The 14,929-nt window shown below is 40.4% G+C and overlaps 1 pseudogene; it reads right to left on the reverse strand.

The window, feature by feature from the left end:
• Positions 1 to 13,015: 13,015 nt before the first annotated feature.
• Positions 13,016 to 13,793, reverse strand: LOC129151503 (ralBP1-associated Eps domain-containing protein 1-like; annotated as a pseudogene).
• Between the last annotated feature and the right edge of the window lie 1,136 nt (positions 13,794 to 14,929).

A 14,929-nucleotide genomic window follows, 5' to 3' on the forward strand; every position in this document is an offset into this window, starting at 1 on the left:
ACCTATGACCTTTGGCTTCCTTAACTATATTTCCTATTTCTGCTGGGAAATTTGGGATTTGAGAAATCTACAGATTGGTTTGGCCTGAGGAGAAGAGAACATGCACAACAAGAACAGAAGCAGCAATCTAAGATATTGTGGTGATTGGAAAAAACGAGAACCACATTTATCAAGATACATACTACAGTATGTTAAATAATAAGAAAGAACAAGTTTATTGAAAAGGTTGAATTAATCATAAGATACCCAAAGGAATTTATGACATATAATAAATTATTAATGTTATTGATTATATTAGTGTTGCTAAAAAGTTTAAATTTCTGTTTATCAAGTTTCTGAATAATGAGTTCTGCCAGAGTAAGCAGGGTTCTCTGTCCATGATGCCAGGGAAAAGCAAGTCATAATGCACATTTCATAATGAGTGCATTTGTACAAAGAGCCACATCAAGTTTCCAAACATGGACACTTTAATTTCTATAATAATTAAAGCGTAATATGCTAATTAGACTGGATGTCCTTCTGGACATCCTTCTGGATGACCTTCTGGACAACCTTCAGGACGAAGCTGGGGCTGCGAGGGAAGCCCGGGTTCCAGGTACCTGCCAGCGACCAGAGGAAAGCCTAGGTCCCGGGTGCCAGAGGAAAGCCAGTGCCAGCAGCTGGGGGAAGGAAGACCTACTCTTGCATGAATTTTGTGCACTGGGCCTCTAGTATTAATATAAATAAGTTAGAGTAAAATTATTTTAACTTACTTATTTGACATCAAGTTAACTAAGCATACATTTGTACCATTTGAGGATAAAAGAGACACAGTGCAATCGTTCTGATTTTAAAGTTCTAGAGAAATAAAATTTCATTTATTTGTATTAAATCTGACCAACAGACTTATTTTTCAGAAAAAAAATAATTTTCAGAATGTGTCAGCAGAGTAGTAACTGTGTCACTAATAATGATACCATTTACTAGCACTCAACCAGATGCACTAGATATCATATTTCTCCTCAAAAATCTCATCAAGGTTATCATCTCTATTTCACAAATGAGAAAATAGATGGTCAGTGCAGTTATTTTACTTGCCTAAGGCCACTTTGCTTCCAAGTAGCAATGCCAGTATTTAAACCCATTTCTCTCTTATGCTATGTCCAGGCATATTGAGAGGAGAACATACCCAGAAATGATCTCTGAACGCATAATAATCTGGCCACTCAGTGTATAAATTTACACGAAGAGGAACCATGTTTCTATGGTTTAAAAAATTATGCTAAAATGATGTTTCAATATTTTTCCCAGCCAACTATCTTCATGTTGATTTTTCCCAAGTTAAACATCAAATGGAAAAAAAGGGAATAACACTAGATGTAAAACTAGTCTTCTTCAACTCAAATGAAAAGATGTGAAGAAATTTGGATTCCCTGTCTCCACATTTTAGCGATTCTCATTTTTGGAGTCCCTTTCTCCTGGTTTCTTTGCTCTAGCTACACAAATGCCTCACTCACCTGTGTACTAGCTCACTCAAGGCAATGCCCAATCCTCTAATATCCATACCTAGCCTTATGATCCCAACACTCCACCGCTCAGACCTACCTCACCATAGCTTACCTGCTCAGTATCCTCAGAACCTGAGCACTGATGGGCCATGTGCTATAAATTTTACCTAAAGTAAAGGAACAGTATGGTGAGGGATAACTTTAACATATAGCATAGCATTAAGTGAGAGAGGGAGGGCTTTTACAAAATTTAACACTTCCTAAATGATATCATATTGACAATGATTTATTTTGTCTTCATGGAAAGTTTATCTTGCCACACAGTGCAACATCTTTCTTTTTTTCCCCTTTAAAATAACTTCATATAGGCAGCAACATTACCATAATCTGTGTACCATAATGTGTAGGTCAGAATAAAATGCAGCTTTTTCAGCCACAAATGCAATAATGATGTGAATGACCTCAGTTCAAGTTTCTCATAAAATTAAGCTAATTGGAAGGAACCTAGATTCGAGTTGCAAGTGGCATTCCTGACCCAGCATTTTAAACATTATTCTCTTTTCTCTTTGATTTAACAATATTAGCAGGTAGGCAGGTGAAATAATGTCCCTTGTCCCTTTGTCTTTAGTACATTCATGGGACTAGTCTTCTTGATTTTTCCCCCTAACTTATCATAGCAGGAATCTAATTCTCATATAATCAATTGCATTAAAAAACTATAGTTTTTCTGTGTTCAGATGGCCATCCATTTCGCCAGACCATGCCATAGGTCCTACAACACAGCCAGGCACTTTCCAATGTGATTTTCCCAAAGGTCACATCCAAGTGTAACAAATTCACCTGATATTTCCTACATCATTTGCATGTAATTTGCTTATGCCTAAAAAGAGTATGATTTTGAAGAGTACAAATCTAATTGAAGTATTCCTGACCCACCACAGTGAAATGATAACTGTGCTTTCTGAATTTTGACAACAGTACAGAATTTCCATTAGATATCAACAGAAATCACCCAACACTTAAGGAATGAACATATTCTAAATGCAAACTAGAAGCAGGAAGCTTGTAAGTATAAAATATCAGGCACACTTAATAAAATTAAGGTCATACTTAACAAGGAGCTTTAGAAATACCTAACGAAGTACTTAATTTTTAAAAATGGCTCTTTTTTTATTGGGACAGGAGAGGGTACAGGATGCATTATTTGTTTTAAGAAGCCAGGCATGTCTCTCTACCTCATACATCCAATTAGAAAAGAACTCCTTTGGTTTAGGAAATTATAAGCTATTGAAAGCAAATAAGCATGATACAAGAAAACCACTGAGAGTTATTAGTTTATTAAACCTTAGCGTGCAGGAGTTTAAGGGAGCATTGCCAACAAACATGTTTTGAAGGGAACAGGCAGAAACTAATCCTGTGAAAAAAGCCAGGCCACTGGCATGAGAGGGAAAGAGACAAAGGAGAAGGCTTAAGGAACCAGAAGATCAAGTTTCCCTACTTCCACTTCTGCCCAGAACCAGCCCCCAAAACACATACTGCAGTTAGACAAAGAACACACTGAATTTGAGTCTTTTCAACTCACATTCTGGATTACCCACACTCCACATCAAGCCCCTTTCACAAATATTTAAACAATTAACACAGCAAATACCTGGAAGGTTCTAAATGTCACGGAGGGAGCAAAAGCCATAGATTTAAAGGAGGTAAGCAAAAAAACGGTTCCAGAAGAATACGACAAACAGCATAGGAAACATCGGCTATTGGATGAACTGATTGGGAATTTTCTTTTCGGGGTGTCAAAAGTAGATTTAGAATATAATTAATGATTATATCTGGTTTGCTCTTTAAAGTAAAGGTCCTTCAGACACATACAATCTCTTCTTGCAGTCACGTTTCTATAATTATACCATGTTGCTTGTAAGACTCTCTGAGCATCTAGGACCTCTAGTGCTGAGTACCAGGTCTAGACTTTCCCTTTTATTTCAAGCAATAGCCTCTTCTTCCAACATACATTCCATCTTGAAGCATATGGGAGGGATAAGATTAAGAATTAATAAAATCAGAGTGTGGTCTGAGAGAAAACAGACAAGAGAGCAGAAAGACTGAATGTAACTTTTAGCATCCCGGTCTCACATATCAAAGTCCAAGATCCAAAGCCAGGATACCAGTCAAATGCCTTCTTGAAAATAGCCCTGGTGTAAGGAAACATACATGCACTCCCATGGTGATCACAGCTAAAGGCAAAGGTGCCTCCCAGGCAGAAATAAGAAATTAACGAGCTCAGAGGTGGCTTGATCTGTAGAAAATTGCTTCCTGAAAAGTCAAACCTGTGAGCCTCATGAGACTCGCTTCACCATTACTAAACCAACCCATCTCTCCAGCTCTTGTCCTGTACACCCAAAGCTAAATTATTCACTGTTCTCCAAATACAACCCAATTCTTTCATCTCTCTGTGCTGCCTGAAAGGGTTCACCTCCCCCCAAATTTCTACTTCCAAATCCTACCAGAACTTGAATATGTAACTCATGTGCAATCTCTATAAGGATGAGTCACCCCAGAAGTAAGCTCTCCTAGTCTGAACTCTTATGATAATCATCATTTTTTAACATTGTTTCTACTTTTTTGGAATATTGCATATTTCTTATCACCTCTATTAATCTTTAAATTCCTTGGCAGTAGATTTTTCTTGTATACAGTGTCTTAAACATAGTATGTGTCAATAATTATTTGTTAAATGAATGAATAAATGAATGGATGACCAATTAGAATGGTCTATAAAAAGAAAATAGATCAAGGAACCAGGAATAAAAAAGGTTGTCACTTTTTTAAAAAAATTAAACCACTTTAAGAATTTAGGAAATCATTTAAGGCAAACCCAGAAATGATCTTTTTGGTTGTACCAGAAGAGTACAAACTGTATTGATGCATTTTCTTTCTGCAGACTACTGTCGTACTGCACACAACTGGCCCATTTCTGTCCGAGAATCCTAAATTACAGTGACAAATACCATAGAATATGAGATCTTGGGAAACCATGGAGATGAAACCTCCCTCCTTTCTTCTGGGACACTGGGTCAGTAGCTAAATGAGGAGTAGAACCCAGATTTCTTGAGTTGAAATCAGGGCTCTTTATGTTCCAATAAGCTGCCTCACGGTAAATCCATCTTCTCTGATGTCTTGAAGTATTCAACATCACATTTTAATGGCTTGAACTATAAAAAGGTTAATAGTGTGTGCATTCCTTTAAATGGCACATATTGTGCTGCATATCTGAAGAGGCATCATTCATCCTTTGTAAAATAATACAACGACCTCTTCTGACTGGTGGTCAATACTTCTATTTATTCATGCCCAGAATCTAGTCACTGGGTATTTATTTCCATTAAGCACAGTGGGCATGAGATCATGTTTCAATTTCGTATCTGTATTTGATCCCACTGCTGCTTACTTAAAGTGATAGATATACATATTTCCCCCCAATTGTATAAAAGTAGGAGAGAAAAGTCATGTCTCTTATTTTTATGACCTTTATAGGAACCAAAGAAATCTGGTAAGGCAAAGGTAATCTCTTGTAACCATTGCAGAGACTGTGTTAAACATTAAAATATAATCATTGAATCATTTTGTTTGTACTGTAAAGATTTTCCAGAGGAATGTAACCCCATATCTAGTTGTATGTCAGAATCTTTTAGGATGTCTTTAAAAACACAGATTGTTGATCACAACCAAAGACCTATAAAGTCAGAGTGCATCTCCTAACCACCACCCTGGGACTCCAACCCCAAGGAGCTTCTGATGCTTAGTTGGGTTAAGGAATTATTACTCCAAAGGCCTGTGCCACTAATAGATGTTTGAATTCTCTTCCCACCTGTGTAGATCCACTCAGATTTTGCTCTTGTTGCACCAGCCACCCCAGCCGGGAGCTCCGTATTCTCTCAGACCCACCTAAAGTATCACAGGGGATTTCTATGTCTCTGTATTTGGTTTCAGCCTTAGACTCTGAACAATCACAATCCACTGTCATTACAGGTTGTGGCCCTTGCTTGTCCTTTCAATAACGTAGGCTCCCCAATGTGTATTGCTGAAGGTGATCAATGGCCTCTGCCCCCAGGACTCATTCAGATTCCCCTTCTGCTGGCCTGCTTCTTTCCTCTCCACTCTTCTCCTGCTTCTTTCCTCTCTTGCTTCTCCCCTCTGGCTCCTGATAACCATCCCCTGGATTCTTCTGGTTTTGCATCTCAACTTTCAGATTTCTAGAAGAGAGGCATGGCCTCTGCCAGCCTCACTGAAATGAACCAGCACATTGGAGCTGGACAAGCTCCTCCAACCTCCCAGTAGTAGAGCGATACTTAACAAAAATGGATCAAGTGCTCCAAGCAGGCCATGTCTCCAAACCACCTGGACTCAGCCTGCCATCATGCCAATGTTTCTCAAGGGTCGTGACCTCCCTGTAGGAACAATCACAAGCTCCTTAATGCAGTAAAATAAAGATTGCATATTTCCATGCATATTGTATTATGAAATCAAAATCCTTACACATGACACTATTAGAATTGAAGACGTGCCTCCCCTAATGAAACTGTCCTCTCAGAAGCCCTGTAAACTCACTGCTGTCTAGTCATGGAGTCTCATGGTCGGCTGATCCAGTGAGGTGAGGACAGTGTTACCATCCCACCTAGTGGGCTTTTCCCACCCCAAGTAGTATTGTTAAATTATGTAGTAAATAATATATTATACAGATATATTACAATAAACATAAGGTCTCTTGATTTCTGGAAAAAAATACTGGTAAAATTATCTCAAAATAAATCGAAATCACTTAACTTTTATAGAAGAAATATAAATCAATTCCAGATGAAATTTGGTATCTCTGCATCATATATAGCTTTGGTCACAAAATAAGCACTTATTCACAAAATGTGGTGTGATATGAGAAAAATCTCAAATCTGAAAGTAAGAAGACTGGATTATTATTATTATTATTATTATTATTATTATTATAGCTCTGAAATTAAATGACTTAAAAAGCTTATTAATTCTCCCACAAATATCTATTTATCTAACTACTTAATGTGTGATTATAATAAACTAGAGGCCCAGTGCATGATTGAATCATGCACGTGTAGGGTCCCCTACATGCTTTCGCTTTCGATCGCGGGTAAGCCGGGTGCCTGTCCACTGGTGCACCAGGCCTTTCAGAAGCCTCCAGTCCGCAGAGGCTGCTGAAAGGCCTGGTGCCGGAGCAGACAGGCACCCAGCTCCCCCGCCCGCTTTTGATGGTCCCTGGCGGGACATGAGCTCGCTGCCCCAGAGGCCCCTTCTGTCCGAAGCACAGCCATGGCACCGCCGCTGGCGACACGAGCTCAGCGTCCCGCTGGCCCAATCAGCTACCCCGGCCACCCTGAGTCCCGCCCCTTGCGCCTCCCGCTGGCCCATTCGTGGGCGTAGCGGAGTGATGGTAATTTACATATTACCATTTTATTAGGTAGGATTTTTCTTCATCCCTGGTCCCTATTACAGAGCTTCTAGTACCCTTGGGTGATAGAAATGATAGGATTATCCTTTGTTATTACATAGCAAGTCCTACAAGATGGAACTTAACCTGTGGAGTCTGAGCTAACTCCATGTAGTGTTAGAATTGCAATGTGTGCAAAGCCCACACACATGGTGTCAGACGTAGTGAAAGTACAGAAAAAGAGGATTTTTTGTTTGTTTGTTGTTTTGTTTTGCTGATATAAAAGGACTGCAGCAAATTATATGAGACTAGAGGCCCGGTGCACGAAATTCGTGCACGGAGGGGGGTTGTCCCTCAGCCCAGCCTGTACCCTTTCCAATCTGGGACCCCTCAAGGGATGTCCGACTGCCCGTTTAGGCCCAATCCCTGGGATCGGGCCTAAACGGGCAGTCGGACATCCCTCTCACAATCCAGGACTGCTGGCTCCCAACTGCTTGCCTGCCTGCCTTCCTGATTGCCCCTAACTGCTTCTGCCTGCCAGCCTGATCACCCCCTAACCACTCTGCTGCCAGCCTGTTTGCCCCCAATTTCCCTCCTCTGCCGGCCTGGTTACCCCTAACTGCCCTCTCCTGCAGGGTTGATCACTTCCAACTGCCTTCCCTTGCAGGCCTGGTCCTTCTCAACTGCCCTCCCTTGCAGGCCAGGTGCCTCTCAACTGCCCTCTCCTGCTGGCCATCTTGTGTCCACATGGGGGCAGGATCTTTGACCATATGGGGGCAGCTATATTGTGTGTTGCAGTGATGATCAATCTGCATAGTACTCATATATTAGACAGGATAGAGGCCTGGTACAGGGGTGGGGGCCAGCTGGTTTGCCCTGAAGGGTGTCCCTGATCAGGGTGGGGTTCCCTTGGGGCATGGGGTGGCCTGAGCGAGGGGCCTGTGGTGGTTTGCAGGTGGGCCACGCCCCCTGGCAACGCAAGTGGAGGCCCTGGTATCTGGAATTTATTTTCCTTCTACAATTGAAACTTTGTAGCCTGGAGCAGAGCCAAGCCTGGGGCTCCCTCCGAGGCCCGAAGCCATTTGTGTTGGGGTTATAATTGAAACTTTGTTGCCTTAAGCGGGTGGGCCCGGGCAGTGTGTGTGGAAAGCTTTGCTTCCCCTGTTGCCGGCGGCAACCCTGGCCTGCTCTCTAAGCTCCATTCTGCCGCCATTTGTTTGAATTTGTTTACCTTCTATAATTGAAACTTTGTAGCTTGAGTGGAGGCTTAGGCCTGCAATGGCTGGCAGAAAGCTTGGCTTGCTCTGTTACCTGGGAAACCTTGCTCTCTGTGGCTGTAGCCATCTTGGTTTGGGTTTATTGGCATACTCGCTCTGATTGGATGGTGGGCGTGGCTTGTGGGCATGGCTTGTGGGTGTGTCGGAGGTATGGTCAATTTGCATATTTGTCTATTATTAGATAGGACAAGCACGCTATTGGACATTAGCACCATCTCTGTTGCTAACTAGCTATGTGACTTGGAGCAGCTCACTCTGCCTCTCTGAACCTATTTGCTCATGTGTAAAACAAGGGATTGAACTGGATGCTCTCTTCAGGGCTGTCCCAGCTGAAGCATTCAGCAGGTTTCTGATGGCTTCCGATCACGATCATCCTTTCCCAGCACTAACATTCTGTTAATAGAAATTTCCCTCATGGATGATGGGGGAGTTGTTTTAACACTTCTTTGCTTATAAAACATGCTGACAGCAGGTATGTTCGACTGAAGCTGCCTCATTAGCAGTAACAGCTCCAGGTGTTACCTTCATATCAATAACTCTTACAATGATCTCTAGTATTATGTGAATTTCCTCCTTTGATTACTGCATGATAATTCTACAATTTTTGCAGTCACTAGTAGATCTTTTGACAAAGTACTTCACTCTTTGAAACATATCGACACCAGCTTCCTAATTCTACCAGGAACATATTTTTGTTTTTGCATTGTTTTTAAATGCTTTCTAGTCATCAAATGAGTTTTACTTAAGCATCTGTGCTTACTACCTACCATTTACTCTTGAATCATTTGGGGAAATATTCTATAAGACATGAGATTTGTTTTGCTCAGAGTGCAATCTACAATCTTAGATTATTCGGTTTGGAGGAACAGACTCCCTATTTTTGTCACATTATCTGGAACTGACCATTCATCTGATGTCACATAGTCCATGTTACTTTCCATGCTCTGTGCTTTCTGCACATGCTGTTCCTTCCATCTGAAACTCTCCCTCTGCCCCCTTCACCACCAGTCTCCCCTCACCGTGTTTAATGCACATCCATATCCCCAGTGCCTATCAGAGTACCTTAAGCATGAAATGTTTGATACGAATTTAACTTCTTTTGTACAACTACCCAAAAGGCAAACCCACAAATGGCACTGAATGAAAGGTTTCCAATGATGAGGGTAGAAATCCTGCCATAAATACAACCCATGTCTGAAAAAATAGATTTTCAAGTAGCTGATTTAGCTTAAATCTTAATGAAGAGATTGTAGTAAATAGACCTTGGTGATTATGTCCACCAAGAAACAATCTTTCTCCCAATTCAGACACATCTGGCGAAGTAGACATTTATTCTTAATCAAAGGACTTTCAGCTTCCACCAAAAATAATAATAGGAATTAATTTGTGACAAATAAGAATTAAGACATAAAATTGAAAATAGAATTCTAATAATAATTCTTCTGGAGTTTCCCTTACTTTACCTGACAATTGCTTACCAATTAAACATATGTAATTGATTATTGTAAAAGAATGGCCAATATGTGAAATACACAGATAAATGAAATGCAGGTACAATTTCATAAAGATTTCTAGGACTGTGGCACCTTGAGAATACATTTATCTAGTTCATAAAGCTGAAAATTGTAGTGAGTTACATTTAAATGTAAATATTTCTTAGAGTTTAGGGGACACAAAGGTATCATGGCGAGTTGAGTAAAGAAAAGTCTAGAAAGATGAACCAAAATGAAGGGAGGAGAGGACGGTGAGAATGAAACAGATAACAGATATAATATTAGAGTCCCAAGCAACTCTCCTGTGGGTCCACTCTAAATAAACGGAGTGACAACAAAAATGAGAAGAGGATTTATTAATTATGAGCAGTTTCTGTGCAGACCAAAAACCTGGACGCAGGGATGACAGCCTGGAGTTGCAAGTGGCAGAAGCAACAAACTCATAAAAGTGACCCACTACCCAACAGGCCCCACAGGACCTGTGAGAGAGTTTCTGCGACTTGGCTGAGAACAGAAGAGTGAGCAGGACAAGCTGGGGACCCAGGGAGGCCTTTGTTCCTGAATACCAGCAGCACTGCCCATTGGTGCAAACAGCTCTAATGCAGGAGTCAGTAAGTGACAACCAGAGGAAGTTTAGATGCAACTGGAGAAAAACCACACTGAACCATTGCAAAAACTGTATGTGAGAAACTCCCACTAAGATGTTCTGGAATTGGGGGCAAAGGGGTGGGGATGTACCTCAGAGAGGCAAAAGCCAAAGTCCAAGGTTCTAGGCAGAATACAGAAAAGGGAAAGTTTCTCTACACAGGGGAAGAGGTGTGAACTTATGTATTGGCTGTGAGACCAATCACCCAGCCAGAGTTTTATTGAGTCTTTGAACTAACTGCCAGCATAACGTTCTTCTGTACCCATAACCTGGTGAGTGAGTCCTGTAGACAATGATACCAGCAATCTAAGAAACAGGATAAACACCTTCTTTAGAGAGTGCTTAAAATAAGGATGAATTTCTTCCTCTGCTCAACTGATTAGCTCAGATGTTTCCTCCTGCTCTATCACACTTCAACTCATTCTAGGTATTCTTCATTTTTTCATTACTACCATATAAAATTGAGGTGATTGTATTTTCTGATACTAAATATTACTTTTTAAAACTTCAGATAATCTATATCTATTATACACTAGTTCTTTGGACAACTGATTGATCCTATGCTCTAATTACACTGAAAACATAAGAAAATGGACTGAGAGCATCTTTTCAAATAAACCTCAATGAACTGATAGCCTAAAAATGCATGGTTTTATTTTCAATAAAAAAGCTTGTTTTCATAGGTAAATTTATCTTTGGCTTTCTTGTTCTAAATTAAATATACTTGAGTTTTCTTTCAATCTGAGGTCTTACATGTTTGGAAACTAAAGATGGGAACATAGGCTTATCTCTCCTTTTTCCATTTCACAGTTATTGGATGGGCTCCATGGCGCCTGGAGCTCTTGTCAGACTTCACAGTCCAATGCCTCGATCATCTGGTTTTGTGCTATCACAGTCCTTCTTTACCTCTCTGGGGAACTTCATGTCTGTTGCTGGCATCTGTCCCCTGCTTTCCTCTGTAAATGTCTTAGCAAATAATTCATTTGGTATCTACAGTTTCTATTAACAAGCTAGCAATTTCTCTACAGTCTACCATTTCTTAAACGTACTTCTAAATATTTTCCCATTAAAGATCTATATAGTTTTTATATTCACACTCTGATAACCTACTTAAATGGGATACAACTATCACACTCCCTAAAGAGTCAAAAATTCTGACATAAATATAACTTTAGAAAATTTTTAGTTTTAGTCTTATTCCCCAACTCTGCCAATATCAATCTGGTTAAATGTAGCATGAGGAATTTTGGAGAAAAACAAAAAAGGGCCTTAATAACTTCTCTTAATTTCCTTAGGTCTCAATACTAGACTTGGAAGAATAAAATACATCTATAAATGTACTTCTCTCTGTTATCAGGACAAGACTGATGTATCAGACAGGACACCAGAGAGGGACATCACATTCAATCTGTAAAACTCTCTGAGACTTCAAGTTAAATGGAGCTGTTAAAATAAACAAAATATAGACAGACACCCAATTTGTTCAAGAACATACACTTATGCCAGGGTTAGCTTTTCTGCATTGATGGAATATACTTGAAAGAATGATAAACTTATATTGAGTTCAGAGTATCTTTCTCTCTTAATCACATCAGTTTTCCCTTTCCAATTCCTGAAAAATAAGGAAACTTTAAACAACAGAGTATGAAACAACCAATCACATCAGTATGTTTACTTCTGGCCTTTTAGTTCCATATCAGAAATATTATCTTTATTTTTTAATATATTTTATTGATTTTTTACAGAGAGGAAGGGAGAGGAACAGAGAGTCAAAAACATCGATGAGAGAGAAACATCCATCAGCTGCTTCCTGCACACACCCCCACTGGGGATGTGCCCGCAACCAAGGTACATGCCCTTGACTGGAATCGAACCCAGGACCCTTCAGTCCACAGGCTGATGCTCTATCCACTGAGCCAAACCGGCCAGGGCTAGCTTTATTTGAATTGCTGGTCTTGCAACCAGTTCAGCAACTAACCAATATGTCAGAAGCACTGGGAACTCTACAGACACAGAGAAGCTCTCTACAAATAAACCAGCACCCCGTGAATTCTGTAGTCACCAGTTACCACCTCTTTTCTAGTGATCTAAAGGTATATATTCAGAATTTTCTCTACAGATTCATGTCTTTTCCTGTGCTTAGACTTGACTAGGCACAGCAACATTATAAAGAAATGCATTCCAATAATGTACAAACAAAAGCCCCTTTGTGTCCAAAAAGTCTTTTCCAACATGTTTTCTAGCTAAAATAAAGCTCACAAGTGCATAGGTGGAGACTGATTTGGGGTTCTCAGGTGGATCATTATGCAAATAGCTTCAGTTTGTTGCTACTCACTTTCACTCACTCAGCCCAACTAGGCTCAGAGCTCCAGAACTCTAGTCTTTGCTTTGGCAGAATATTTTGAACACACTTTATGTTCTTTTTTTTTTTTACTCCCCCCCCCCCCCCACCCCGATCCAGGAAAAGTCATCGTGACCCTTTTATTGTTGAAATTAAAAAATAAAAGAAACTTAAATACAATGGTGAACATATAGGGCAAAACAGAATCATAAATTTTAATGTTGAATTAAGCAGTGAGCTGAATGTTTGGGTCTCCAAATTGGCTTAACCCAAAACTGCTTAAAAATGGGTATGTTCACAGTTAATGGCAGTTGGCTTATAGGTCAGAGAATAGTCGAAGTTGTTCCAGCTCAACTTCCAGGGAAATTCTCTCCTCAAGAACATCCTTTAATTGCTGCTGCAATTCACTCTTCAATCTGGCCAGAACTGTGTTGGTTTCCTGGCGGCATCTAATTGGTGTCTGAATAGCTTTCTTATCTTTCCCAGCAGACCTAGGAATAGAAGGCTGTGATGTGAGAACACAGCTAAGATACCTATCTTTTGTGTATGTTCATCAACTTCTGGCCTTGACTCATCTTCCGATTTTAATCTTCTTCGAACAGGTCTGGGTGGTGGAACAAGAGGGGTTGTACCTTTGCCCCCATTGGTGGGAGCACTAGCAGCTGTCTCTCCTTCAATTTTCCTATCTGCTTTGGCAACTTGAAGAGAATTTGCAGGATCAGAAGCTTTTTCAACTGGCAAGACTTCTGGATATTTCTCAGCTTCATCATCTTGTCTTGCATTTGCATTTGATGCAGCAAATACTTCAAATTGCCTGAAATCTGCAAAATGTGGCTGTGCTGGTATCTGCCTAGGTGAGGTCCCAGTGTGAGTTATTAGGCCATCGGCATCTGGTGGGCGATGCACTGAGGGACCAGCAGCCTGCGAGCGCTGTGGTCTTGGGAACGCTGCAGGAGGATGGGCAATATCACCGGCCTATTGTGGTCCTGTGGTGGCTGTAAAGGCCCTACTCACATCCAAAGATGATGATCTCTAGACTGAGAGGGCTGTGGCCTTGAAGGAGGAGGTGGTGGTGCTGTGTTATCAGGTGTCATTTCCTGAATGAGACTCTTTTCCTTCAGACTCTGTACATTTCTGGGGAAATGTACAACTTAATGTTTCTCAGCTTGTTCCTTTATATCACACAATAGAAGTCTAGGATAATACACATCTTAAGAACAGGAAGTCATAATCCTTTTTGGGTATTCCATCTAGGATACTCTTTTTCAAGGCTCTATGTAAAGTACAGAAACAACTGCTTTGAAATGTTAATATCCAATAAAAGGTTACAGGTTGTTTAAACTAACACAGCTGTGGCACTGACCACAGAGCTTAAGTTGTTAAATTGTTTTTGAAAAATTGCCAAGACTATGCCTATAATTCTAAGGTCTAGCCCTAGAGCTTGGCTAGTTTTTGCAGCCAAGCAGCATTGAAAGCTTTTGATAATTAGGTGTAGATGGAGCCACGGGTGGCAATGAGTGACAAAAAGAGAGACCAGACGGAAATGTGTGTTCTTGGCTAGAACTGAAATGACTAACTTATTGGAAGACATTTAAATCTTATAAATGGCCATTAAAATACCTGAAAGAGACCCATGGCTGTCTACACAAGACCTTCATATCTTTGTACAAATTACCCTTTTCAGGGAATATACAATCACCCTCACCCTCCTTTTCCTGGATAACCCACACTCTATATGAGAAGGCTCCCAAGACGACCCATCAGCCTACCTATCTACCGTGCTCCCTTAGCATCCTCTACTCATCACATTGTATTGACATTATCCATGAACTCTGAAGTGGCCAGTGAGCAATATGGAAGAAGAAGGTGTGTTCTCTATTTCTATAACCCCAGTTCCTGGTCCAGGTCCTGGCACACTATAAATGCTCAATGACTAATGAATGAATGAATCTTAAACTTTAGGAAAAGAGCGACAATGTGAAGAAATTATAATCAGGAAAAAATAGGTAGTACACGTATAGCGATTCTTATCTCCAAATAGAAGGGGACTGACAGAGCCAATATGTATTAAATACATAGCATGTGCCAGGGTGTTACATATGCTCTCTTAGGCATTTCGAAGTATGCTTAGTCCCATTTTAGAGATGAAAAAAAACTTACCAAGACAGTAAATAACCTACCAGTTTTATAGCAAATAAATGGAAGAGCTAGAATCCAAATCTAGGTCTCT

The sequence above is a fragment of the Eptesicus fuscus genome, chromosome 14 (genome assembly GCF_027574615.1).
Source record: "Eptesicus fuscus isolate TK198812 chromosome 14, DD_ASM_mEF_20220401, whole genome shotgun sequence".
Lineage (NCBI taxonomy): Eukaryota > Metazoa > Chordata > Mammalia > Chiroptera > Vespertilionidae > Eptesicus > Eptesicus fuscus.